The sequence below is a fragment of the Oxyura jamaicensis genome, chromosome 2, assembly GCF_011077185.1.
Source record: "Oxyura jamaicensis isolate SHBP4307 breed ruddy duck chromosome 2, BPBGC_Ojam_1.0, whole genome shotgun sequence".
NCBI lineage: Eukaryota > Metazoa > Chordata > Aves > Anseriformes > Anatidae > Oxyura > Oxyura jamaicensis.
In genome coordinates this window covers 97,636,466-97,663,732 of record NC_048894.1, presented here as the reverse complement: position 1 = coordinate 97,663,732, position 27,267 = coordinate 97,636,466, and the positions used below count along the sequence as shown (strand labels likewise).

At 38.5% G+C, this 27,267-nt stretch overlaps 1 long non-coding RNA gene across 1 annotated transcript in view; it reads left to right on the top strand.

The window, feature by feature from the left end:
• Positions 1-3,693: 3,693 nt before the first annotated feature.
• Positions 3,694-27,267, top strand: part of LOC118161338 — a 63,697-nt gene continuing 40,123 nt past the window's right edge. The window contains exon 1 of the long non-coding RNA XR_004747955.1: positions 3,694-3,770. This is a non-coding gene — a long non-coding RNA (uncharacterized LOC118161338). The remainder of the gene's footprint in view (positions 3,771-27,267) is intronic.

Here is a 27,267-nt window from a genome sequence, read left to right as displayed (position 1 = left end):
TCGCTGGGTCAGACGGTGCTCCTCAGGGCATGGCCTCCACCTCCTGCCCTGCTTCTCAGCAAGGCTCCTTGGCTCATTCTCAGTCCAGCTCCCATGGGAGAGCCCACCACCATGCCTCAGCAGTGCTCGCACACCCTGGGGGCTGTAGCTGGGAGCAGCAGCCACGCTGCAAATGAGCAGCCATACTCACCTTGCCACTTCTGAGGTTAAAATCATAAGGTTCCTTTCTGGTGGGTGGATGCAGGCAAAAAGAAGGCAAACTGCCATAGTTAGGAACATGCCAAATTTGCTTCTAATGCCTGTCATTCCCTTGTTGAAGGATCACGAGGATGGCGCATGACCCAATTCATCTGGCTTAAAGCTTTCTGCTCAAAAAAAAAAAAAAAAAAAAAAAAAAAAAAGGGTTCACTGTTCACTGTCTGCTTTTTCTTTTCCTCTGGCCATTCTGTGAGAATTTATGTTTCTCTTGCTGTTGCCTTTGGCATTTGCCTTTCTAGCCAAAGTTAGAGGCCTGGGGACCGATGGCCTGGCAAAGCAGTCACCACGTGTTACAAGGTGAGGGTGAGGATTGCAGGCTGGACAGACTGAAGAGGGAATAAGGCAGAATGAATGAATATGGGCAAGGGCTGTAGGGTCATGCTCACTTTTCAGGGTTTGACTGGATGGTCTTAAATAAAGTTGTGTTTCGTGGTTCCCTCTCCTCAGGTGTTTCAACCACATTTCACGGGAATGCTCAAATAAGCAGGATTATGTTTCTTTCCCTGAGCATATGGCACCAGTGAAACCATACTCATGTTGCTGGCTGATTTACTGAAGATGTTACCTTCTAGGTCCCAGTTTACTGTCAAGTAGCTGTTGTGGGCACACAGAAAAAAAGGTGGTTTTTATATACACACCCTAAGATTCAGAGGTGACAGTACTTTTTGCTCAGCAAACATTCTATCTAACATGTAATGAAGAGTGAGAAACCATCAGCCACAAAGAAGGGTGCTTTGGAAAGATACATGCAAAGAAAAGAGCAGGGATAGAGCCCATCCATTGAAATGGTGCAGAATGGATTTTTTTCTGACCTGCTAAATAATGACAATAAAGTTTGAGTGGCCTTTGATATCACTGACTACATCAATTCAATTTCAAAGGACTGACTTGGGTTGTTTATTATCACAGTAGAAGGTTTAGTGTTTTTGTTTGAGAAGGTTGGTTAATTTTAGGTGAAAAAAAAAAAAAAAAAAAAAAAAAAACTTATTCTCCTGTGGTTAGCACTTTGGGTAGTCACTTCCTGAACAGCTTCCTCTCTGCTGGCTCCCTTCAGGCACTTATTTCCAGTGAGTTAGGTGGGCTTTTGGGTCAGAGCTTACAGAGCTGTGAGTCAGTAGAGAATCAAAGATGATGTATTTTTTTTCTCTCTCTCTATCTCTGCACTGCTTTATTTCTGGAAAATCAAATATAACAGTTTAATCAAAAAGGAAGTGGGAACAATATAAAAAATACTGCCTAGCTTTTGCACAAATAAAGAATAAATGAAATAGAAGCATATTCATCAAAATCCAAGTCAACACTGAAATAAAGTTGGCCCCCGTTGGTATATGCAACATAAAGGGAAAAGAAAAAAGAGGGGAGCAAAGCACTTATAAAAAGGATTTTTTTTGTTGTTGTTGAAATAACTATATTTTCAGAATATAATAGTAGTAATGCACTCTATGCATAAATGTTATGGGGAGGGGAAGCTTGGGGTTTAAATGAAATAGTTTTCTTTCTCTGTAAAGAAAATAGAGCTGGATAGACTTTAGGACTGTGAGTTAAGACCTAGATAACTTCCGGGGGGGTGGGGGGTGTCTAAATTGCAAGCTTCTAATGTGATCAGCAGTAGCAGGGCAGATGAAGTCTTAAAGGGCCAGGCAAGGCAGTGGTCCACTCTTTGTAATAAAGAGATGTACAGGGACCAGGAATACACCCAGGGGACTGGGAAGCCACCCAGGGACTCTGAGACAACAGCCTTAAATAAATCTCCAGTGCAGAAGGAGCACTGGAAACATACAGAAAAACAACAACAAAACAGCAACAACAACAAAAAGGCAAAGTAGGCTGCAAAGAGACAATCAGTAGAAAAATTTGCCCTAAATTGTCTGAGGGAAACCACTATGGTTTCTTAGTTAGTTAGTTAGGTTGCTTCCTTCTTGTTGTTGCTATTATTTTTTTGTTGAAAAGGTCTGGGGAAAAGCTATTCAGGAGATTTCACTGGCATGGCTACAGTGCCTGGCACTGCGGCCTGACAGTGAATGAGCCACGGCTGCCCTACCAGGTGCGTTGCACCCCAAAGAGGTGACCTGATTCCTGCTCAGATCAGCAACCACTCTTTTAGCTACACCGCACCACCCTCCTACAGAGCTCTCATACCTTAACTCCCCAGTTTCAGCTGAGATTGAAAAGGATTTGAACTCCTCATGTGGAAGGGCCTATCCAAAAATAGATTCTCATAGGTGACGGTGACTCTTCGCTATGCTGTCATTCAAAACAGTAGCTTAAAAAGATGCTGGGAAAACTAAAAGATGACCAGTTCCATTGAATGACCACTAGATACATATTTTCCTATTTGCTTTTCTCATGAAGTAACAAGGTGCTATCAAGAAGAACTGTAGGAATTTTCATTCCTTATAAATTGTGCTGGTCTTGTCCTTTAGGATCAGAAGAAGCTTTTGGGATTAGAGTGTGCATTTGCTTGAATAAAAGCATGGATCCACTGATGCCAATAAAATTCTGCCGAGGTTTTTTTTTTTTTTTTTTTTTTTTTTTATGTCATCTCAGTAAGATTGTTTGATACCAAATGAATGATTTCTGGACAAAGTAAGAATAAGACTGTAAAGGTTAACCCAATCTTAGTTTGTGCATTGTCCAAGGAACATACCCCTAAACAAAAGGTTACCAAAGTGAAAGATAGGAAAGAAGAGAAGCTCATCAATTCCTTTCCCTCCCTTTCCATTAACTTCATCACCACCAGCTTTCATGAGAAACAAAGATCTGGAAAAAGACTGGGATCCCAGCTTCCTCTTGGTCTTGAGGGGAGACCTGAGGAAATTCACAGAACATTTCACAGAAATGCTTAATAAAGCCATCTTTGAGTCCTGTATAGTCATTGGAGTTACAGAAATTCTAGTTTATTGCAGCTGGGAGGAGGCCAACGAATGGATTGTGTTGGCAAGTGTCAGTGGTTGTGGTACTGGTAAAGTTCCTGTCAAGAGTTTTAAGTTCAAGTGCACTTAATGTCTGATGAAGGCATTGCTTTTTTAAATCTGGTTTTACAGTGTGGCCCCTCGTTGGACGCAACCTAACCTCTCATGCCAAAGTTATGTGGTCATTTCAGAACAGAATGCAAAACTATAGTTCCTCATACTGTCTTTATATCCAGGAAAGAAGAGACAGCCAGCACCTTCTGTTGGGAATGCTGGTCAGGTAAAAGCATGGAATCAGATGTCCAGAGTCCCAAGGGAAGAAGGATAAGGCACCAATGCCACAATGCCCCAGCACAGTAAATTGCTTAATCTAAGTCCCCCTTATTCTATACAAATAGAGAGGTTATGTTGCACCTACTTCCCTTGATGACTCCCCTTAGCTCCAGCCTCTGTGAATGTGTTTTGACGGGTCTGCATTTTCTGGCTGATTTTTTACCGTTGGCATTGGAAAGGTAAGTATGTGGTTTCCTCGTGAGCAGGGGAGCAACTCTCTGCAGAATGCTGTTAGCTGGGAGATTAAACTGGATAAGCTGAAGTGCTGTGAGTGGAGATTTTAGAATTGGCACATCCTATTTTCAACTTATAAACCTATTTTGATATTTATATAGAGTCATAAAATATAGCAGGAATGTTTTAATATATTTACTTTCATAGGACAGCTACATATATCCCGAAACTGAAGCTGTTATTTTTGTTTTCTTTACTTGTTATCCAGTAATATGTAAATTATTGATTACATGCACTCAGGCTTAGCAAATCTTGCATTCAGATGCACCTTTTTAATGACTGAAATAGTGATTTTTTTAAGAGTCTGTGGGTAGTAACATTAATTGGCATACCGTGCTGAAGAACTGCTTTAACCCACCAACTGAACAAATACGTCTGTCATGATGCTGTCATGGTTACCTTTGATGTAAAATCACATTCTTATTGTGCAAGAATGGAGGGGCAACATTATTTGGAATGAAGAATTCAGGTGACAGTGACACTGATTTGTAAGATCAGTTTCTGCCATTACTGTTGTTACTTTTACTTTCCTGGGGTTGCTGAGATGCAGCTGAGGGCAGAAATGGAAATGGAATGTGGCTTATAAAAGAGTTAAGAGTGTTCCTCATTTGTCTAGCAAAGAAAGAAAGAAAGGGAGAGGGCAGGGCCCTCCAAGATTGTAATGTATTTGCTAAGAAAGAGGTGGAAGAAGGTAAAGAGAGTGGAAAGTTTCAATGAAGTTGGAAGGACTGAATAAAGGAAGTTCCATTCAGGGTTGGAAGTGTGGTCTTTAACATCACCACCACTTTGGCTTCAAGTCAAATTAAATAATGAATATTTGCCTTGACCTTGTGCTACTTCTGCAGTGTGTTATATGATACATTAAAAAAATTAAACTAACCCTTAATAATGCTCTTGGTTTGGTGTTATTATTGGAGTACCACATAAACACTAATCCTCCAGGCCTTGCTTGGACAAAACTCTCAGTGTTTTCAGAGCAGGTTTCACCAGGTTGTCCAAAGAAAGCTTGCGAATAGAGACTCATTTCAGAGCAGTACTACACATTCTCAATGCTTACTGACATGGGTTGGAAATATCACAGCAGTAGTGTTTGAAGATATGCTGGCATTGCTTATTTTCATCAGTCTGGAAATATTATGATATTGCCTGGAAGCAGCAAGAATGAAGTGAGGTTGTTCAATGGGAAATAATGGACTCGGCTAGCTTCAGGTTAAGGTGGAAGATGTGGATGGTTTCCTCTTGGAATCAGCTCATTTGTCTTCCACCCCCAGAAAACATATAGTAATGGACCAATGCTATGAAGGACCTTCAACTATGATCTCAGAAGTCTTTTAGATCAACATAAGTAGGAGCTGTCTATGCTTTTAGGGATGCATATTCTATCTACATTTTCACAGTTGCATAACTAACACAGCAAACCAAATTAATGCCCAAGCCAGGTTATGACTGTTTTTAAGAAAAAGAATGTTGCCTTATCGGCATTAAATGTGATCAGAAGGGGGAGTGCAGAGATACAATGCCATATGGTGGCAAACAAGACCTAACGCAAACTTTCTGCTTCCCCAGGTGCTGGGCAGTAGGTGTCCTCTTGGGGAAGTGGAGAGGAGAGTGATCACACTTGAGGATCTTCTTCAGGTTTTCTGTCATCTTTACTGATAAAGGAAAGGGAAACTTTGCCTCACCTGCTGGAGAGTCCAGAGTATTTATGGTCTTTCCCCTTAGGAAAGAATTGCTCTCATGCGCTGCACAGTACTTTTTCTTTATTAGTACTTTGCCTCATGCCTCCACATGAGCTTGCCATCAAAACTCCAAGCAGATTTCTTCTTTGGGAAAATGCACCCTTTAATGTGTAGAATTTAGAAGAGCTCTTGAAAATGCACTTGGATGTGATAAAGCATTCAGGTTTCAAACAAGTAAAGTTAGGAGTGTGCACAGAGCACTAGAGGGAAGGACAGAGAATGAGGAGGAGGGAAGGAGTGCTCAGTGTTGTCAGAAAGCCACAAGACCTTTGAATTACTATACTGAAAATTGAAACTGCTTTATCAAAATTGATGGAAGTGCCATGTAAGGTTGTTCTCCCTTGTACCTTATTTCAGAAGTTTGCACTTTGAAATGTGTTTATCTGTAATTCAAACCTAGGGGTCTGACTCTGAGTGACCTCGAGTTATTTTTTTAAGCATTCTCTATTTATGTGACTCTATGCACGATGACCCTTTGGGCACCACAAGACATTCTGATGTGCTTTGAAATCAAAATGAATACACTCACCCCCCCTTTCTTTCCACCCCTCTCCATATGGTAACTCCTGGAAATTTGTCTTTTCTGTAGGTTTAAGAAAAGATCACAAAAACATGGCAGGTTAATGTTAGGAGGATGCATAAGGAGAATGCATATTGATGGCATAGTTACAGTATTATGCACATTATTAAAGTATGCATGTGTATGTATACAGTCTCAAACACATACTGTACATACATACTATGTCATGTGAGAACACTTCAGCAAAATCATTGCAATTTGTCATACATTGTCCCCTCCACCACTATTTGAAGATGAAAGTTTTCAATAGTAATGCTGCAAAGTGGATATTATGTTGATTTATGCTAATCGGTTCTATAGATGCTGTCATATTATATTGTTCAGTGATGACATTGGTGAAATATTGTTGCTTCCAATGTTAACAGCCCATCAGTGCTGGTGTGAAAACAGCAGGGGAGCCACCCACTTCTACAGTCTCCATGGTCTCTTAGGTGTGCTTGGGAGCATGGGACTTCTCTGGTTATGCCTTTTGTTTGGCAGTACTTTATTGGCACAGCTTGTTATAGTGAGGTTACAAAGGTGTAGAAAATGAGGCATTTCTCAAATGCCTTTCAGGTTATTACTGTCTGACTAGGACAGGTCCCTTTACAGTGGACAACTGAGGTTCTTTGGGCACCCAACATGGCAACATAGGAGCTGTGAATGGCCATTTCTACACCACAGGGTAGAGTAAGAAACCTCAATGACAAATGGCAATCTCTGTGTGATATGAGTGATATCCTACCAGTGTCCATAAGTCAGGTTACCTAGCCTCTCTCTAGATGGAGAGGAGTAAAGATGTTGTTGCTGTGTGACCTCTCCACTGTCCACAGTAGTGGAACTAATCAGAAGGACTTCAAGAGAGGTGAGAAGACAGGGAAGGGCAATGGTCAGCTGCTGATACGTTTAAGAATGGACAGAGCATTTATTGCTATTATTAATAACAGCACTTTTCTGTAAGCTGAAATTAGATGTATTGGTATTCCTGTGTAAGTACAGCCATTGACTGCTACTGTGTTTCAGCTATGAGTTAAGGAAAAACTGCCATTTTCACTTCAGCTCTGAAGGAGATGTTTTAATGAAATGGAATTAAGTCAAGTTATTTTGCATTCACCTTTTAAGAGATTTTGTGCCTTCTATGTCCTGTGTTTGGGTGTGTGTATAGTACGAATGCAATCTGGGACTGACACAGATGACTTTCACTGTCTGGTATGGAATACAAGAGCATTTTTTTTGCAGTTGGCTTTTTGTGTTAATTAGCAGAACATGGAGGGCGTATTGGCTACTTCTAAGTGTATAAAAGAGTCAGATGACTTTCAACAAAGCAGTAACAAAATATTGTACTATTTTAAAATGATCACTTAGGTCATGCTGTATTGTGGCTGAAATAACATGACCTTCACCTACCTACCTGTTGTGAAATTTAACCTCAAAGGATGCATTCTAGCTGGGTAATTTCTCTTCCAAGCAACTCTAGATTTATTATCTAAGCCCAGCCTGAACTCAGTTTGCTGCTTTTGATCACTATATTAATTTAACTGAAGAACCTCTAAAACAAAAGGAACATTGATAGAATGGAAGCAGAGGATATAGAGAACACAGCAATACAAGCCTTTCTTGCAAAAGAAAGTTGCCCTGAAGAAGTAGTAATAGATCAAACACTCTTCATCTCCAGGCATGTCTATGGTAATAGAAGTTAACATTAGCCCATTCTTCTTATTGACACATCGTTTGTTTAAAAAGTAAACTCGGTTTGACTCATAGACTGTAATGATCAATTTGTAACATATGGTGGAAAAAATTTAAAGGCTGGCTTGTGAGGTTTTGTAGCAGAGGCTCAGTACAAGGAAGAGGTACAAGAGGGTGTATTAAGAAAAAGTTTCACCTATTGAAGAACAGAAAGGGAAACACTGAGCAGTCCTTGGGACATCATAAGACAAAAGTTTCTTTTTTTTTTTTACCCCATTACTTCATTTCTGAAACTGGTGTATAGCAAGAAGCTCAGAGAAACCTCAGGGTTCCTTACATGATTTCTTCTGCTGGAGACAATGTTATGGCCTATACACCCTAGTGTGTGGTTTAACGATAGGGGTTAAGCGAGCCTCATTTCACTAATCAATTCCTGAATAGCCTTGCAGGAGGATAAGACATCTGCATGCTTCCTAAATGTAAGGTAGATGCATATATGCCCTCACGCAGGACCAAAAGGCTACTGCTATCTCCCTGCAGATAACGCTTCTCCTCTGTACCTTGATTACTCTGATGCTTGGATATCAGCACTTCCTCAGAGCTTGATGGTATCCTGTTTTTCCACTAATTGATGGAGTTCTCCATCAAAATGATCAGTGATGAAGTGAGGACTGGCAGTAAATATTACCATAATCATCCCTAGCTATCATGAGGGGAATTGTATCCACCCCTCTTTTTGCCTGAGGTTTTTGACACCTCTGGCTAGGCATGTGTCTATGCATGTATGGGAAAGTGCATGTGCTTGAATGCATGTGTGTGTGTCCCCTAATATGTCTATATGTATCAATGAGAGCACAGATTTTGCTGTGCACGTTTTCTTGCAAAAACTGAGATAATAATTTGTCTTACCATCACTAAAAAGAACAGCAGCAACATTCAGCTAAGGGAACACCCTCCTACCCAGCAAAAAATAGTTTGTGATGATTGCTGTTATTGAAGCAGTTTATTAAGTATACAGGAAAGTCCAATACAACAAATTGAGAGGTAAAGAAAGGTTGTAAAGGTCAATTTCATTTACATTCCAGGTAAAATAATATTTTTGTGGGGGAAAAAAAAAGGAATTTACAAAGCCCAAATGCTCTTATCCTATTCTCCTCCTTTCCCTTGGCTCAATTTCCTGATAATCTCTGGTATTCACTGAATCAAATGGTGACTGCTGATTGTTTTGATGATAAATTGCCTGCAGTGCATGTGGGACTAATTATGAGATGGCACATTTCATTCTGCCACCTGTATAAACTAAATTTTAGACAGGCACAATAAGGGAAATGTTCACAACAACACAACATTTGGAAAGGCTGTAGACCTTCTCCCCTGTTCCTTCCCCCACTGCTACTAGTGGAAGGAGAGTTGGGTCTGGAGTATGTAAAGGGAAAACCTGAGGGAATAGGAGGATGTGAAGAAGGGTAAAATCAACCTGGAGGATCTACGGGAAAAGAGAAATGGGGATCTGAGAGAAAAGAAAGAGAAGGGCAATATGTCCATAGAGAAGAAGAGATCAAAGGGAGGAAAAGACCTGAAAGCAATAAGATTATTTTGGCACGAGAGGGAGATGAGGCTCAGAAAGTTGTGGCCTGGGGAGTAGATGCTCAATAGGTACAGACAAGAAGCTAAGAAGAAAGGAAGGAAATCTGGGTCAGACCCTCCTTGGTGACTAAGGGCTGCTAGGTTTAGCTAGGTAAAGTGAGAGAGAGGGTGAATTGTGACCTTATCTGAACTCCTGGTATGGCCAAGACACAAGTGTCACAGTAAACATGAGGCCAAAGGGAAGCCACAGACTCATTTTGCCTGACCTCTCACCCCTTCTCAGAGGAAGGTGGTGTAAAGTTGCTATCAGAAAGGTTGTTTTGTGTATAGGATAAGGATAATAACTCCAAATCATTATAAGCTATATTACATCCTCTTCTTAATATTTCTCCAGCTGAATGGGAATAATGCAATGGGCCAGAGCATTCAGCTTTGTCTTTCCCTTTTTGGAAAAAAAAAAAAAAGAAAAAAAGAAAAAAAAAAGAAAAAAAAAAGTCCTTTTTGCCTTCACTCACCACAGATGTCAAGAGAATGCAAGTGTGCATGCAGATCCTTGTGTATGAAAGGGAAAAAGAGCATGGAGTTGTTTCATTGTCTGTTTTGCACAGTGCTATTGTTATGGAACGTTATAGTAATAAATAAATAATCCTTCTCCTGTCTCCTCTGATCCAGTACTGGTACTTGTACCTCCCCTGTCTCATCCAAGGGTCCCAATGCAGCAGCTGACACATCACTGCTGCTTGTCCATGCAGATATGCATGTATTTACATGTTATCATCACATTGGCTGGAGCCTCCTTTTGGTCATGTAGTCTTCAAACACTTTAAGTACCTTGTTGCCACTGTGTTTTGCCCATTTGCCCATTGTATTATATTACATGGGATATCGCTGGGATATCAGCAATGTGATATGCTTCTCATCTCCTAGAACAAATATTTGTGACCTCATCTGTGTTTATAATTTTTTATACTTTTTTTTTTTTTTTTTTTTTTTCCTACTGGATTGCAATCCTAGCTGAAATACATTATTTCAAAGAGAATTATGCACATGCATAGTTGCTTTTCTTCTTGCAAGGGTATGGTAAAAGTCATAATATTTACATTAAGCCTTTCTATAGCAACATAGCATATACATAGAAGAGACAATTTCTAGCAATGCAGACTAGCTTTTTTGCCTGCTTTTCTTAGGACAAGAGACTAGATCATTGTGAGTGGGTTGAGCGTTTATCAGAGCTCCCCTAAAAACTCCTGAATGCATTTACCATATTAACCAAACTGAATTTGAGGTTTTACAGATATGAATACACTACAGAGTTTATATACATATGTACTGGATAAAAGAGATACAAGTTAGTGCTCCTATTGAAGAATGGTTGAAGAGTGACTGCATCTATACCACTGGACTCCAGAGAACAGACTCAGAAGAGTGGGGAAAGGAGACAGTACTGGGAGTATAGCAACATGATCAAGCGTCCTGCTGTGTGTAAACTTCTGCTGTGACTTGCACCTTGTTAATACCACTAAATCTGAACCTGAAGCTCAAAGGCACAAAACTGGAGTCTTTATAAGCTTCACTGGCAATAGAGCAATACAGAGTTTTTCTTCTTCTATCCACCTGTCCAGCTAGCCAGCCAGACACATGGTTATACTTTGGAAAATCATAGCCATTTTGGCATTTTTTATACTATAACACACTGTAATTCTGCCTTTGACTTTCCTTATGCATAACATTGGTTTATGAACTATTAAGAGTGCCAAGAAAAAACAAGCCTGCAGAAGTAGCAGGTTGGTAGACAGGTATGAAGTCCTGAAAATGCATTATTATTTTATTGTAACAGTGTTATCTCAGATTTGATTTGCCTTCAGATCTGACTGTACACATCAAGTAGAAAACAGTAGTGTATGTGCCCTGTGGTGGAGCCATGTGTAGGCACAAATGTTGTCTCACCTTTATGGTTGATCTTAGAGGCGTGCAGCAGAGCAGGCTGCTGCTCCTTGGACACAGACAAGAAGGGCTGGGGAGCTGGGGAGACATAGATCTGCACATTGAGAAGTGAGAGAAAAAATGAAAGCTCTGATGGTGCAGGGGACCTTTTCTGAGCAGCAGGATGTACAGTGGTGGTGGGATACAATGTCTTTTGATCCTTATGCATTGAAGAGTAAACATACAGGTCATGTATTATGTTAAAGATAATGTGCCCCACTGTAACAACAGGAATAACTCATCCTACTTTTTTTTTTTTTTTTTTTTAATTCTTGTATCTGTATGGAAGAGTCCTTGAGCCCTCTAGGATATGGAATCTTTCTGATCCCTGAATCAAACCTCCTCTCCAGTGTCCTCATTTACGTTCCATCTCTGTATCAAATAAAAACAGAAAAGTGTGATAGCACTGAAGTTAAATAAGCCACTTTTTTACAGCTAGGACCAATAAATCTGTTTAAAGATGCATTACTACTTTTCTTGAGGGATAATTTAGACTATGTATCAAAAGGAAAATCAATAGTTTTTTCAATTACAAATAATTGCCTCTTTGACTCCTTTCCACTTCTTCTTTTTTATTTATTTTGTCTTCAAAATATTTCTACCGAGAGTGTCTTCTGTCTGAAGTCTAAACCAGTAACACTTTCAACACAGAAGCAAGAAAAACATCCCAGGAAGCTTAACAGTGATGGCTTCAAAAGCTGTTCACACTGTGCAGAAAGTAGCCAGAGATTCACGAGCTACAGTGAGCTCATGTTCACTGCACTACAGCATGAATAGGGTGAAATCCCCATTCAATAAAACTGAACATAAATGCTGTCAAGTCATCAGGGAAATATAGCCACCTCCCCAGCACCCCCAGCACTGGGCTCCTCCCTAGCTGGGAAATCTTTAATTTGGGTTATATTAAGTCTCTTTAAGAGATATAATTCAACTTTCCAGGCTGTTTTGGGCCACCTGAGACAGAGTAAAGACAATTAGAGGTCAGAAAATGAAAGACAAATTGAATAACATCACATTGTCATAATTTCTTCCCAGCAGGTATCAATGAGAAAGATTTTGTTTATTCATAGTTTTTCATTATTATTATTATATATATTTTTTAATTTTGTTGGTGATACAGAAACAAGCCCTGAAGTTCAGAGGAGGAACACTAACCAAAGAAACATGTATTTCCTCACAGAAATGTCATGTTTTGAAGAAATGTTCCATGATGTTAAAGCTTGAAGTAGCAGAAAACCTGAGGGAACCTGTGTAGTGTTCTGTTTTTCCCAGTTTCTCATGTTTTTGTGACTCCCTTCTCCATCCGTTTGGCTTCAGGTTATCAGTAACTTTCTTTTTTAGATTTTAGGCCTCTTGTAACTTTAAGAGGTTTATTATCAGTGTCATTGGAGTAGCATGACTTTGTGTGTGAATGTTCCTGTTGACGTACCTTTCTGCAATCCAAATATGTACTTTTATTTCAAATAATTTTATCAAAACTGGCTTTTAAATGAGTTATCCAGGCTGCTGACAGGAGCCTAGTGGGTGCTCCATTTGGACTATAACACAATATTTAGCCAGGATACTGAGCAAGCAGGGGCAGCCTGCATGGCTATCACAGCTAGGCTGGATCTGTCAATAGGAGTTGTAACCACATGTTTGGGTTGAGGTATAAACACAGTATAATCTTGGTTAATATAATTCTTATGTTATTTGCAGCATGAGCATAGTAAAAACTGTTAAAAGTGCCCAGAGAAAGTTTGGAAATGGTTTAACATGTTCACTCTTCACTTCATTGAAGTTCAAAGACAAGTTCACCTGTGCAGGTTTGCTCCTCTGAGACTCCATGGGGTTTTTGTAAGAGGTGGTGTGAGCAGGGGACATGACCAACCACATTTCCTATGGGAAGCTTTATTTATGCATGCTGCATTTGTGAAAAAGCATGAGTTTCTTGAGCCTTGGACTCACCGGCACTTTGTACAGGTCCTGTCTGCGAGTGGGCTTCATGATGATATAATAGCATTCATCTCATGTGTTAAAGACTCAGTTCTCTGAGGGAAAAAAAGAAACAAATTTTTAAGCCTTAACATCTTGCTTTCCTGACTGTGCCTTTGAGCTTATATTTAGTTCTAACGAAGGATAAATAGTTGGCAGAGACACATTCTTCTCACTTTTATGAGGAAAGGCAGGTGGGAGTGGGGAGCTAAGGAAATCTTAATGAAAATGCACATGGTTGGAGAAGAAGATGTTTCTTTGAGCATTCTTGTTACACTTTCACCCCTTGAAAAGTATTTGAAGTGATAACAGGAAGACCACTAAAAGTGGATAGTGAATGGGAGGCAGAAGTTGTTACATGCTAAAAAGGGTATTTCATAATAAAGAGCTACTGAGAGCCCTAGACTCTCTCGAATGTGCACATTAATAACACCTTAAACAAGTGCCAAACTAAAAGTGCTGAAAAAGGACAGAAAACATTCTATTCATCTCCTATTAAGATAAGGTTAAATTCTGCTCTTCAAAAATAGATCATAGTATATGTAAACTTTCTTATGAACAAACAGGAGGTGAATCTGCCCATCCACAACTAGACATGTTTTTATTGTAAAGTAGCAGCAACTTCTTTTTTTTCTTTCTTTTTTTTTTTTTTTTCTTTCCATAAAAATAAAAAATGTAACTAACAGTGGAGGTTGTTATAGTGCCAGTTCTGCAAAGCATTTAAGAACGTGCTGAAGTGCTTCCCTATGCAACAAAGCCTATAGCACATGCTTTATCTTAAACATGTGCTCAAGTCCCATTGCAAGCATCAATGTTTAAACACATGTCTAAATGTTTTGCTGTACCAGAGCTCTGGGCAAAATTCATTGTCCTTTGAAGCCAATGGGAATCTTTCCAGTCCTTTCAATAGGTACCCCATCAAGTAATAAATCTCAAATGCTAAATAATCAAACCAGAGAATAAAAATAAATCTGTTAAATGTAGTCACAAACTGCATTCAAATAGCAAATAGATTTAAAAAAAAAAAAAAAAAAAAAAAAAAGTAGGATGTGGTCACAGCTATTCCAAAAGCAGATACAAAAAGAGATGAGATTCACTCAATAAATTTTTCATTTGGTTATGCATTCAGCATGTTCATTCTCTTAAGCTATAAACCCATAATTACATAATTTTTTGATGTTGCAGTTCATTGTGGCCCCAGTTCAGCAAATTACTTAAACAGGTGCTTGCTTTGTAAATCTGTAAGTCCAAAAGTTAAAGTGGGTCCACAAGTACTTGGGGCCTATCAATAAACTGGAGCCTAGAAGATGGCTTCACTGCATTTCAGATCATATAATCCTTCTTCCAGAAATAAACTACAATCTAGAAGTGTTAATGTATATTATTTTTTTAGTCTGTATCTTCTCACAGTCAGATATTCTGAGAAGCATTTGTACAATTTTTTACAAAATTTGTACAAAAAAATTTGGAGAACAAGTCTTACGAGGAGCGGCTGAGGGAGCTGGGCTTGTTCAGTCTGGAGAAGAGGAGGCTCAGGGGTGACCTTATCGCTCTCTACAGGTACCTCAAGGGAGGCTGTAGCGAGGTGGGGGTTGGTCTGTTCTCCCACGTGCCTGGTGACAGGACGAGGGGGAATGGGCTTAAGTTGCACCAGGGGAGTTTTAGGTTGGATATTAGGAAGAACTTCTTTACCGAAAGGGTTGTTAGACATTGGAACGGGCTGCCCAGGGAAGTGGTGGAGTCACCATCCCTGGAGGTCTTTAAAAGACGTTTAGATGTGGAGCTTAGGGATATGGTTTAGTGGGGACTGTTAGTGTTAGGTCAGAGGTTGGACTTGATGATCTTGAGGTCTCTTCCAACCTAGAAATTCTGTGATTCTGTGATTCTGTGAAGTAAACGTGATTTTTTTTTTTTTTTAAAAAAAAAGGCAAGCAAGAAAACCAGAAGATTGCGCTTGTTTGCCTATATTATTTTTTTTTAGGCTGAAAACTGTTTAAGTCATAGCACAGATACTTTGCTTATTGGAAGTTTTGTCTGCTTCTTTGAAAAGATAAAGTCATGCCATTAAATGCAATGGACCAGTTAAGAGAGTGCCAAACTATTGTTCTGGATGGCAGTAAATATAATACAGAGGAAGATCAGATTGAAACATATCTTGCAAACTGGATGAAACCAAAGCTTGGGCTTGGTATATTTGATACACACTTCTCAAGCACAATATGCTTTTTTTTTTATTATAATATAGAAAGTGCTAATATGGCAGAAAATTTGTATCTTTGTGTTATAGTAATGCCTTTCTTGTCATATTACTTAACATCTATATCACATTAGAAACCTACACGGTACCTTTATAAAATAAATTGACACGTTACATTAGCCTTCAATATGACAATTTTACATTCTTGACAGAGAAGGCATGACAACGACCCACTTAACTACGGTAAGGCTGAAACAAAGAGAGTCATGCTGATGCCTATTTTGTGAAGCTTCAGTCCTTGATGTTGCATCAGCATTGGCACTTAGTCCAGATAATCAAAAGCAATGTTCTCCTTCCTTCTGCTGACACACCTCCTTCTTCCATCTTATTGACTGAGAAGGAACATGAATTGTCCAGGTGGCCTGGCCATGGTGGTAGGACAAGCCTCCTAGTATACTCTTTTAAATAAATAGGCCAGAACTGACTCAGGCTATCAACACAGCTCCAGGCTTCTACTGGTCACTCAACGACTAACTGGTACTCTCTACTTATTAGGATATTGATTTTTATTTGCATGAATATTATAAGAAAATTCCAATTAAAATCTTAAGGGAACTGAGTCATTCTTTGTGCACCAGAAATGATTTCTACCTTCTAAGCCTGTTACAAAGTCAGATCAAGGGATTCTGAGAACGTTCCCTCCTATATACCAAATTAGGTGTGTGTCCAGAACTCTTTCCTTTAACATTTCCAAGCATTTCTCCTGTGTCATCTAGCTATAGGATTTATTAAACCTACCAAGGAAAGGAATTGCCTTGCATAAGGGGCAAGACCTTGGGAACCTCAATGTACCTGTTGCATTTGAGGAGATATTGGCATGAGGTTGGCCAAGCTAGTGCATTGCTTCAGTTCATTGCTATATGCTTCAGCTCCTCTAGTCTGCAAAATGGCGATGGAGACTCATAATGCAAGGAGAGCTGATGATGCATGAAGCACTACAAAAATGGAGTGCAACATAAAGGCCAAGTCATTTTATAATTGTTTTCTGACTAAAACTGAATTAGAGTCTTAGTGACAGAGCATTGAAATATACATTCACATAGATTATAATGTGGCGTGCTAACATAGTAAGATGTTGGTAAAAGCAAACTGATATTCCTAATCAGTCAACTTTATTAACCTCATATAAGAGAACGCAGCAAGTAGATATTGCCTTTCCTTTGTATTTTGTTAGCAACCTGCTATTGCCGTCATAACACATTATGAGCAAAACTGCACTGCAGATAAAACATCTGTTTTGAATAAGCAGGTGTATGGCAATTTCAGAACCAAACCCCAAATCCTAATTAAAGGTTGCTATTCCCATTTAACAAAAAAGTGTTGCTGAAGGTTAACTACAGTATAAGAGTAGCAAACGGATGCACACACTAGTCTGGTTATCAGGAGTCACTTTAATAAAAAAGTGAATCCACAGCTTGCACAAGTCCTCCGTTGGTTTTGCCTTTCCCTTCTTAATAATGCATTTTTACATTGGAAACAACATCAGATTTTAAGCAATTAGAAAAAGGGTGATGGACACCTTTCATACCCAGAAAGCTTATATTTGTAAGCTGAATAGTGACCATTTCATTACTGCTAGCTACATTTCCCATTTACACCATGTTAACTCTTTCTTGAATTAACTAATTTTTTTGTTGATCCTGGTTTTATTAACAGTTGTTCTAAGATCAATGGAGGGTTCTGCTGCTGCTATAAAGTATTTAGTTTCTCTTGTCCAACTTGACAGGTGGAGAGAGTGTTCTGCTCTGTTTCGACATTCTAGTAATTAAATCTATTTCAAAAGAGTTATTTGGCTGTTTTAGAAACATGATTAGTAATACTGTTTCTTAAAAAGTAATTAGTAGAACTAGTGAATTCAGAGAAACCAAATAGTTTCCTCTGAGTGTCATTTGGATCTAGAAAGTTAAGAAAATACAGACCACAGCTTGAAAAGCATAGATCACAAAGTGTGAGTCTTTCAGGGTTCTTGAAAGAGAGGGAAACTGAGGGAGAGCTGCACTGAAGTCATCAAGCATCATACATCCAGATCAATAACATTGCAAAGTCAATTAGATCTTGGAGATAAAGGCAGTTGGAACTGAGGGCTGCAGAGACCATGAAGAAAGTTAACTCTGGAGCTTTATAGACATGACTTCCAGAAATTATAAATTATTCTTCCCTTTTTCCTTCTATAATAGCCTGAGACATTTCATACAAAGAGACCAAACTCACAGAAACTACGATGTGCTAGTAGAAAAAAAGAAAGAGAAATGAAGTGTTGATAATGGTACATTGACTGCTTGTATTATAGCCAGATCACATTAAGATCTGAACCCATCTTGGTTACTTTAAGAGGAAGGCAAAACTAAATAAATACTGAAGTGGAGAAGTCAGAATGTGAATCAAGGCATAGGAAAAGCTACTCTTCATCCCTTAAAAATGATCCAGCGGAAGACTTACATCATGTAATTATATGTAAATGTGATACAAGTACCTCATGCATCCTGAAAGCACTTCTGTCCTCTCATACTGTTCATCAGGCTCCATATTCAAACTCATTTGTTCCACACACACACATGCATTTGGAGTATGGGTTCAAAACTTTGTTCCTCCCACAGTTAATGCTTGGTCTTGTTTGAAGCCTAAGTCTACTAAAGACCACCTCATACTCCTTAACACAACTCTTTGTATGTTTAAATAAATAGAAGAAACAAAGTCAAGCTCTTTTAACCTTCTGTTACAGTTTTCCTGCTCTCAGCCGCTCTGCCAGCCCATGGGAGAAAGACCCTTAAAAGAGGAGGGTATTTAAGAGTAGGATTTGAAGGCACAGTGCCTCACTGATAAATGTATTTTAACAAATTCCAGTATATATGTTATTGGGCTTATTGCTTAAGATCTACATCTGTCTTGCTTGGAGTAAATTCTTCTCTACATGCATGCAGCAGGGAGACATACTTTTCTAATCCTCGTTTAATACAGCAATATAGAGGTACGAGTCTTATTGTGCTTGGTGTTTTACAACCACAGGAGACAAACACAGTCTGATTTTTCATTTCTCAGAAGCCACCATTATTTCTTTAAAAGTTAACCATCACTTTTTTTCATGAATGAACTGAAAACATGTATATTCAACGTATTGGGAGTTATAGTTTGAAATGTCAGGACTGATGGAATAAGGGAAAAGGATAAATGTTCCTGTTAACTACTTTTCCATGTGCAAGTGAAGAAAATAGAATGGAAATAACTTATCCAAAATGATGTAGGGTGTGCCAGATTTTATGGCAAGACATAAGACTCATGGCTACTATAATGTTACTTTATTTTTCTTGCTCTGGATCACAAGCAAATGAAGGGTACAGAATATTTTGTTGGAGCTTTACTTATGGGTGATTCAGTCCAAAATATTATGCACTATTGCTTTTTGTTGTTGTTGTTTTTTGTTTGTTTGTTTGATTGTTTTTAATTTGAAATTTGTAATTTAACTGGCATTAGAAAAAAATATTCTTCAAGACCAAAAAGCTGCTGCAACACTCAGTGTTTTCATCGTTAGTAAAGAGTGAACTGGACTGCAAACTACATGAGATTTTTCAGAAAACAGTATGATAAGCTTAGCAGCCTGTTGCTTTTTAAACCTTTGAGGATCACCTGGATCACATTTCCAAGCTTTTCTTCATGTTCAGGAGGGTGAGAAACTCAGAGACCAGAGATGAAAGCAAAGATGTAGTTGCTGCTGTGGGGATGCAAGCCCAGGGCACTCCGCAGGCACCTGTGTGGGATACAGAGGCAGCAGCCACCAAGCCCAACCACGAGGGAGAAAGTTCAGGGTGCAACCTGGATATAACAGAATGGGCTACCTTCATGCACAGCCCCCTTGGAAAGCATTTGCTGATACCTTTGTTGAGGGCTGAGCAGGCACTTTTCCCCTCCAGCACCTGGGAACCTGTCACACAAGCAAAGCCTGGTGCCCACCCCCCCCTCCACCCTCCTGCTTATTCAGAGCAGGCCTCTCCCACTGCTGTGCTAGCATCCCAAGCTAGCTGTTCTTACATTAAAACAGAGCCTACCAAAATGGTTTTCACCTCCCCCAAAACACACCAGGTAACCTACCTGGCATTGGCAGGATGTTACTGCTGGACACTGGCTATGAGTCATGAAACTGTATTGATATGGCACTTTAAAGACTAATACTAATAGTTTAACAGGTCTTTTAACAATTCCTTCCTGTGAATATTGTGAATTCAAAACACTTGATCCAAACTTCATTGCCAATGAATTCAGGTTCTGCTCATGGAAATGTGAAAGGATAATTTGGAATACAGGACACTATATATACATAGTATAATGTAGCCTTGCTAGATATACTCATTTTCCCTTTTCTACGAAGAAGCAGCCCTGTCAATAACAATAATATATATATATAATATGAATGTATATGTTTATAATATATAGCTCCTTTAGGGAAACAAAGGTCCCAGTAGAGGAATTTTCACACTTTTGTGAGTCCCAGGGAATCAAAAAAATATGGAGAAGGCTTTGCCAGCCCATGAACTCCCAAAAGTTTACTGTTCACTTTCTGGTACAAAATAGTCATTACCGCAAAGGCAGGGGGATGCAGAGGTGAGTTCCTCTGTTGACAGCCACTGAAGAGAAATTAGCTAAATTTTTTCAGGGTGAATTTTCAGTCAAACTGAATTTTGTCTCACAGTCTTTTTGTATTTCTATCATAATCTAGTGTTGCTAAAAATCTCAGCTATACTGAATACTGCTATTGTTATAATACACAAACAGTATGGGTTATTTTAATGGACATATTGCCTTAAACTGAGTTTTCACCATCTGTTCTGCCCCTAATTTTGAATGCAAAAAGAACATATTTCACAATTACATCTGTAAGTAATGATATAAGTAATTTAAATGCATGTATATGTTCACACAATGCAGCAGACATCTGGGATATTTTTTTCTTTCAGGCACAAATCAAGGGAAGAAATCTACTAACTCCTCAAGCAGCACTTCCCCGCTTCCTGTCTTGTTCCCCCATCTAGTGAAGCAGTTTCATCATGGGCATAGTCTTTCCAATATCTAATTTAGCTGTACCTGGGAGTTCAAAGCTTGTTCAATAAGCAAAAGCACAAACTCATTTTTACAATGCTTCCCTTGTCTTCATCCAAATCCCCTCTGGCCTGAGTGACAGTTTGGCAGATGCAAGGTAGTAGATCAATCAGCTTCAATAGATGTTCAAGAGGAGACAGGTCAGGCTGTGTAGGCCAGAATGTGCTCCTAGCTCTTCGAAAGAAGGTGTGAAAACACCTTCCCTTTTGAACAAGCTTTTGCAAAAGTGCCCTTCTACTGATGAATCCTGGACTGACAGGGATGCATGCTGCCTGACCAGAGAAGCGGGGCACATACGTGAACATGACAACTGCAACTCTACGGTAGGCTGCTATGACACCATACAGTGAAAAGACAATTTTGGTTTCTATTGCAAACATTCATTTTTAGAGCAAGACATAATGTCATTCCTCTCCAGGTGCTCTCCAGGGTAATGGTCATCAGATGTGAATTTCATCACTCAAGTCATGCTGTTCACTACCGCTAAATATTGACCGAATTTCTTGACACTTTGCAAAGAGATTGATTAAATGTGAGTCTGAGAGGTATAGGAAAAAAAAAAAAATCTTGTAAGTGTGATTTAGATAAAAGCTGATTTCACAGATTTTCTTCAAAGGAAGTCACAAAACCTAAAAAAGTTGACTGAGTTTTGAAGGGTAGTGGTGTCCTTCATATGTATCACATACATTCACTGTACCTATGTATAACAGATGACACTCAATGCTTGCCACCTCTGCTAGCAAACTGAGCTGAGATACCAAAAGAATTCACACTAACAGAAGGAAGAAGCTGTTATTGTAAATTCCTAGATTTTTTTTATTATTATTTATTAAAAACAAACAAACAAAAAAAAAACAGGGAGTTTATTTCCGTTGTTTAGTCCAAATTGTTAATAAGGATTAGAGAGACTTTTTTTTTCTCTGTTATCACTGCCTTTTTATACTGATGCACATGTACTACTCTTAGATTTTTGCAGCCTATGAAAATAATCAGCAGATAACAGCAGTGGATTTGCATGGACCTTATATTGTAGTTTGATAGTGTTCACTATAATTGTGCTCTTTGGACCATAATGCACCTCTTAGTTTTTAACTGATAACATTTTTATTTTATTATTTATTTTTTTTTTTGGTAAAGGGGTGATAGACAGAATCAATTAAATGCTGATTTATATTTATGACAACTGTCCCTAAAAGCTTACAGAGTTGAGAATGATGGAGGAAAATTATCAGGCAAATGGAGTCATGCATTAGGAAAAATGGAACTGTGCTGAAGATATTAGACATTCAGATTTTCTTATACTATCTTGAAATTTATTTGATTTTAGCAACTGGCTCATTTCTCCATGGGGTTTTGGGAGATTATTTATGTAACCACGTATAAGAAGTAGTCAGACAGTAACCAGCTGATTATTGATATGTGAAGCAGGGAAGAAATGCTGCAGCTGGCCTCTTATATGGACTGCATCTGGCCAATATATGCTGTTGTGGTCCAGTCAACACAATGGAAAGACTCTACCCACATAGTGCTCTCTGTCCCTCCATCAGTTTCATAGAACTGAAATATGCTTGTAGGATAATAGTTGGCTGCAGGTTTGAGGCATGTACCATCAAAAAAGACAGGTAGAGACCCCCCAAACTGAAGTGAGAGCTATAGATTATAGTAGAAATTTGGTTTTTAAAATAATTAAACAGAAGAAGTTGCATGGCAAGAAAAACCTGATTATAACCGGATCAGTGACAGTGTAATTTTTTTTATTATTATTATTTTTTATCCTAATACTACAAAGAGAAAAGAAGAAACTGTTTCTTAAGACCCTTAAATATCTGAAACCTATAAAATTATTAAGGCTGGGAAGAAAAACCTAACCTAAATAAAGTCTTGAGAGCTAAGGGGTTGCCTCCTACTTGTAACACTAGATGGTATTTCTTAGTAGAGCACTTATGTTAACGAACAAAATCCATAGCTCTCAGTTTCTAAACAATGAAGACAGTCTGTTTCAAAGAGTTGATTAATCCATTTTCCTGGGGAAGGAGAGCAGCTGTACTCCTCACTGAACTCCTTTCTGGCTTATTTCTTGTAACTTTTCAGATGGGAGTACATGAATGGACTTTCAAAACAAATCTTTTCAGAAGTGAGTGGTAAAATAAGAGCATCCTTTGGAGGGATAAGGGAGTACATAAGTTAGAAGACAAATGAATGAACACAAAAATAAGATAGAAAAAAATCAAAATAAAAAAAAATAGAAAGGAAGGAAAGGCAAAATAAAAGTAGAAAAGCAACAAATACAGAGGGTGGAGTACGTAAGATTCTCTGCCATATACAACTTTGCTGGTTTGGAACAGAGAACACAATTGCATTAGTTTACTAATTAAGCAGCCACTGCAAAACATATAATACAAACAAGTACAAAATTAAGCAAGACAATGGGAGGAAAACAACCTCTTAAAACAGAAGGGCATTATAGCAGGAATTGGCTACCTGAAAACTTTAAGCTTTCTGGAGAAAGAGGGAGTCACATCCTGAACTCACTCACTAAAATGGACCATATAAAAATTCAGGATCCAAAGATTTCCAGTGCTCTGACAGTGAAATGCAACTTTGATCTGAAACTGTGGTTCAGACCCCTGTTCAGTGAAATCTTCATTCCCTAGCTTTAGCAGAGACTTTGATGTCTTTTAATATTCTTAAGCACATAACCTCTAAACAGAGAGAGATGTTGGAGGAGGAGGAGGAGGAGGAGGAGAATTTGTTTAAAAAATAGTGAACTAGGAACATAAAAGAATAAAAACCCAGATATTTCTTTTAGTATTAATTATCCATAGAATGAACCCTCTATGGCAGATGTGCCAGCCAACTCTCTCATCATCAGTTTCAAGACTTCAATCAGTGGATGACTCACAGTTAGTGAAAGAAAAATTGTTCCAGCTACACAAGGAGAGCATAAATATTATGTTTCACTTGGTATCATAATTAACTGCATGCTTCAGATATTTCTTTCATGTCTGCTTTCACAATAGGTAATATAATTTACCGTTAATAGGATTAAAATGTCTTTAAAAAAGTAAATACTTCATTGGTTTAAGAATGTTTTCTGTTTGTTTTGTGCAGATACATATTTAGCTACAGGCATAGCATTTATACCTCAGTGCAGAAAATAATGAAGGAAATTAAGATAATATGTATAGTCCAGAAGCAAATGTATTTTTCTCTCTTCCTTGACATAATAATAAAAATTTCCTTTCTCTGAATTCCTGAAAAAGAATTCTGAAGTCCAAAGCCATGTACATTTTTAAACATTTCATGCTAAGAAAAATAAATAAATACTACAGTGTCAAGACACAAATGTTTGTGCTGGGAACTTAATAATAGCAATGCAGAAACTCCCAAACTGAGAAGGGCTCTTTTGGCATAGTTTTCTGAACTGAGAGTCAAAAATAAAGAACACCACCAATTATTTGGCTCCTGGCTACTTCCCATTTTAAGATCTTGATATACACCCACCTAGAAAAACGAACTGAAAAAATACAGGTAGGTAAGACAAAGAAAAGAGATGGAAGGTTGAAAACAGTATTAAAAATATAATTATGAACATAAGCTTTAGATTTCAAATGTCAGATAATAAACACATGAATGTCCAACAGTGATTTCTTGTTGAGTTCCTGTTCAAAAATATTTTTCTAATATATTAATGATAGGTGTGATTTTCTTTCCTCTCATTTTGCCAGAATTTTTATTATATTTTATGTTGGTTGTCTCAAGTAAAATTTCTCTGACTGATAAGAGGGTAAGGAAGAAGAAAATTAGATCTTAAATGCCAGTATCCTATAAAATGTATAGCTTTTTTATAGGTAAAAGTAAATTTTATTACATAGGTGGCATCATTACATCTGTTCACTGGTTAGTATAGATATCTGCTTGAAAGAGACTTGGTCTCCTTGTTCACTGCAGCAAACAGAATTTGGCATAAACATTTGGATGTACTCACTTAACTGCTGATCCATCTATTGGAGTTTCATTAGGGAGCCATGTGCATTTGCAAAGGATGAATGGTTTCATTAGCACTGAGACTAATAAACTTATAAAAGTTAATAATGTGAATATGTTTGATTTGGAATTATGCACATAGACATTAAGAATCACAAAATGGCATGCTTAATAATGCCCAGTTTTTTTCCAGACTTACACAGCTGGGGCATTTTTCACTTTTCTGAGACCTTTTAACAAAAAACACATATTGATCTCTTTCACATGTGGTCCTGTGATATTATCAACAGGTTCTAGTATTACACTAAGACTTTGATCTAAAAGCACAAATTTTAACCCTTCTAAATATTATTTCCCACATTGTTTGATGTAGGCTTTTGGATTCATAGTTATGGCAATTTTTGTCAATAGATCAAGGTAAGTACATCAAAATTGTGTTACAGGTGAAGCACATCCATTCTGAAGTGTCTTTAAAGGCATGGAGGTCACAGGGAGTCTTAACATAGTCCTTCCTCTCCTTGAAGATTCCTAGACATCTTTCTACAATGAGATAACCTCTGTGTTCAAAACCTATAACTCAGCACAACATGGTTCTTGCATCAGTCCCTTGGCAAGTTTAGTTGGTAGCATCTATGTGACATAGCACTTTTGATTCCATCATAACCAGAAAAAGGAAATCTGTTTAGTTCTCCGTCTCTCCCCAGCTCACCAGCTCACTTTCCTGATGCCAGTGTTAACTGAATACCTCACCCCATTCCACACTCTGATTTCTGATTTCCATCACTGAATATTCATGATGAGGTCTGAATAATCAGCCTCTGCTCTAGTAACCTGACAGAAGCTGATTCCTAATGGTTATATCCCAAACTTCTAGATATATACTCTTGTGGTGGTTTTTAGTTTGTTTGTTTGTTTGTTTGGAGGTTGTTTGTCAGTCTCGTTGTTTGTTTTGTGTGTGTCTGTGTGTGTTTGTTTTTGTTTTGTTTTGTTTGTTTGTTTTAACATGGAAAATTAAGTCACAGTTGTTAAAGTTACTCAATTACAGGTCACAATTAATGAAATATGACGCAGAAAGCGTTAGGGCCACAGATGATACAACTGCATCAGTGCAGGATGATGCTAAGATGGCTATGGTGTTTTCAGGACCTCATTTCACCACTGAATTTAATTTGTGGATCCCTGAGCCATGTGTGAGTGAAGAGCCTAAATCTTTTATTCATCTTTCTTCTCCATAAGTTTCAGCAGAGACAAATAAGATGAGAATGATGCTACCCAGCCTCGACAATGTGTTTTCCCCCAGCTCTACAATACTATCACTGCAGAAGTCGGTCTTGCTGCCTCCTCATCATCCATCTCTTTGGGAAGACTATTGGTAATTGCACTACTTCTGAGACAGGTAGCTGTCCCTTCTCCTTGGGACCTGGAGTGAGACCACATCAGCTTAAACCACGGAGGGAAATGAATAGATTGGGAGGAACAAATGACAGGTATAGGCATCTGGCAGGCTCTGAACTGAAGACGTATAGTCAGAGACTCTCTGTACTGCCAATAACTTGAGACACTATCTATTCCCTTTCATCACTTTCTTTCTATTAGAGAGAGAACTCATCTATGACAAATCTATCAGTGGCTCCATTCTTAGGCTTAACTAATAGCAGGGCTGCAGCTGCAGGAATTATAAATACATCTGTTTTTGTGCTGCCTGGTACAACATTGTATCTATTATGATGATCTGACATACATCCTAACATCTCCTTCAGGTGCTGGCACATCATTTACAATAATCTCAGGTAACTGATGTTGTGACACCTCTCCTGCATGTGTGCTAGGTTCCTGTTAAATGACCATGAAGTGAGCTACTAAAGGGAAAAATCATCGGAAAAAGAGCAAGACCAAATTCAGACCTTCTGTGAGTGGGTGCAACTCCACATACATGACATATTGCAGCTTGCAGGACAAGATGGGGGGTTGACCTGCAGTGGTATGTTTTCTTCTCATATAATTTTTCCCAGCTAGACAAAAAACAATACTCCCACCCCACTGTAATTACTAGAAAATCTGCTGGGTTGAATGGTTGTCACCTAAATTATCCTCCCAGCTCTGCATTATTTGCCACCAAGAAGCAGTATTGATGGAGGGCACTATGTGAAACAGAACATACAGTGAGAAGTTCTGGGGTCAGTTCAGAAATGAAGCCAAAGAACTACTGAACTCAAGTTTCAATTTGGACTGAAGGAAATGTGAAATGTTTCCCAAAAATTAACAGCAGGAAAAAATGTCGTATTCAATGACTTGACCAAAGCTAAAGGCTTTATTTCAGACCTGATCTAGCCTAAACTGGAAAAGGAATTCGGATGGTTTCCTTTTTCCAAAAGGTCTTGAAAATTGAAAGATATATGAAAAGCCCAAGGACCCGCAGATCCAAGATAAATTCTCTCCTGTGCTTGAGGGCAATCCCCCAGCCTGGGTATATGAGCTCCCACACTGTCCCCTTGACACTGTTCCACTTCATACAAATACATAGACTAGTGAGTCTAATTTGAAAAATAAATAATTTTTTGGCATATGAGCTCTTCCTTCCAGACCCAAATAAGGGCTTGTGTGTCTGAGTGCAGATCTCTGTTTTTTTTTTTTTTTTTTTTTTTTTTTTTTTTTTTTTTTTAA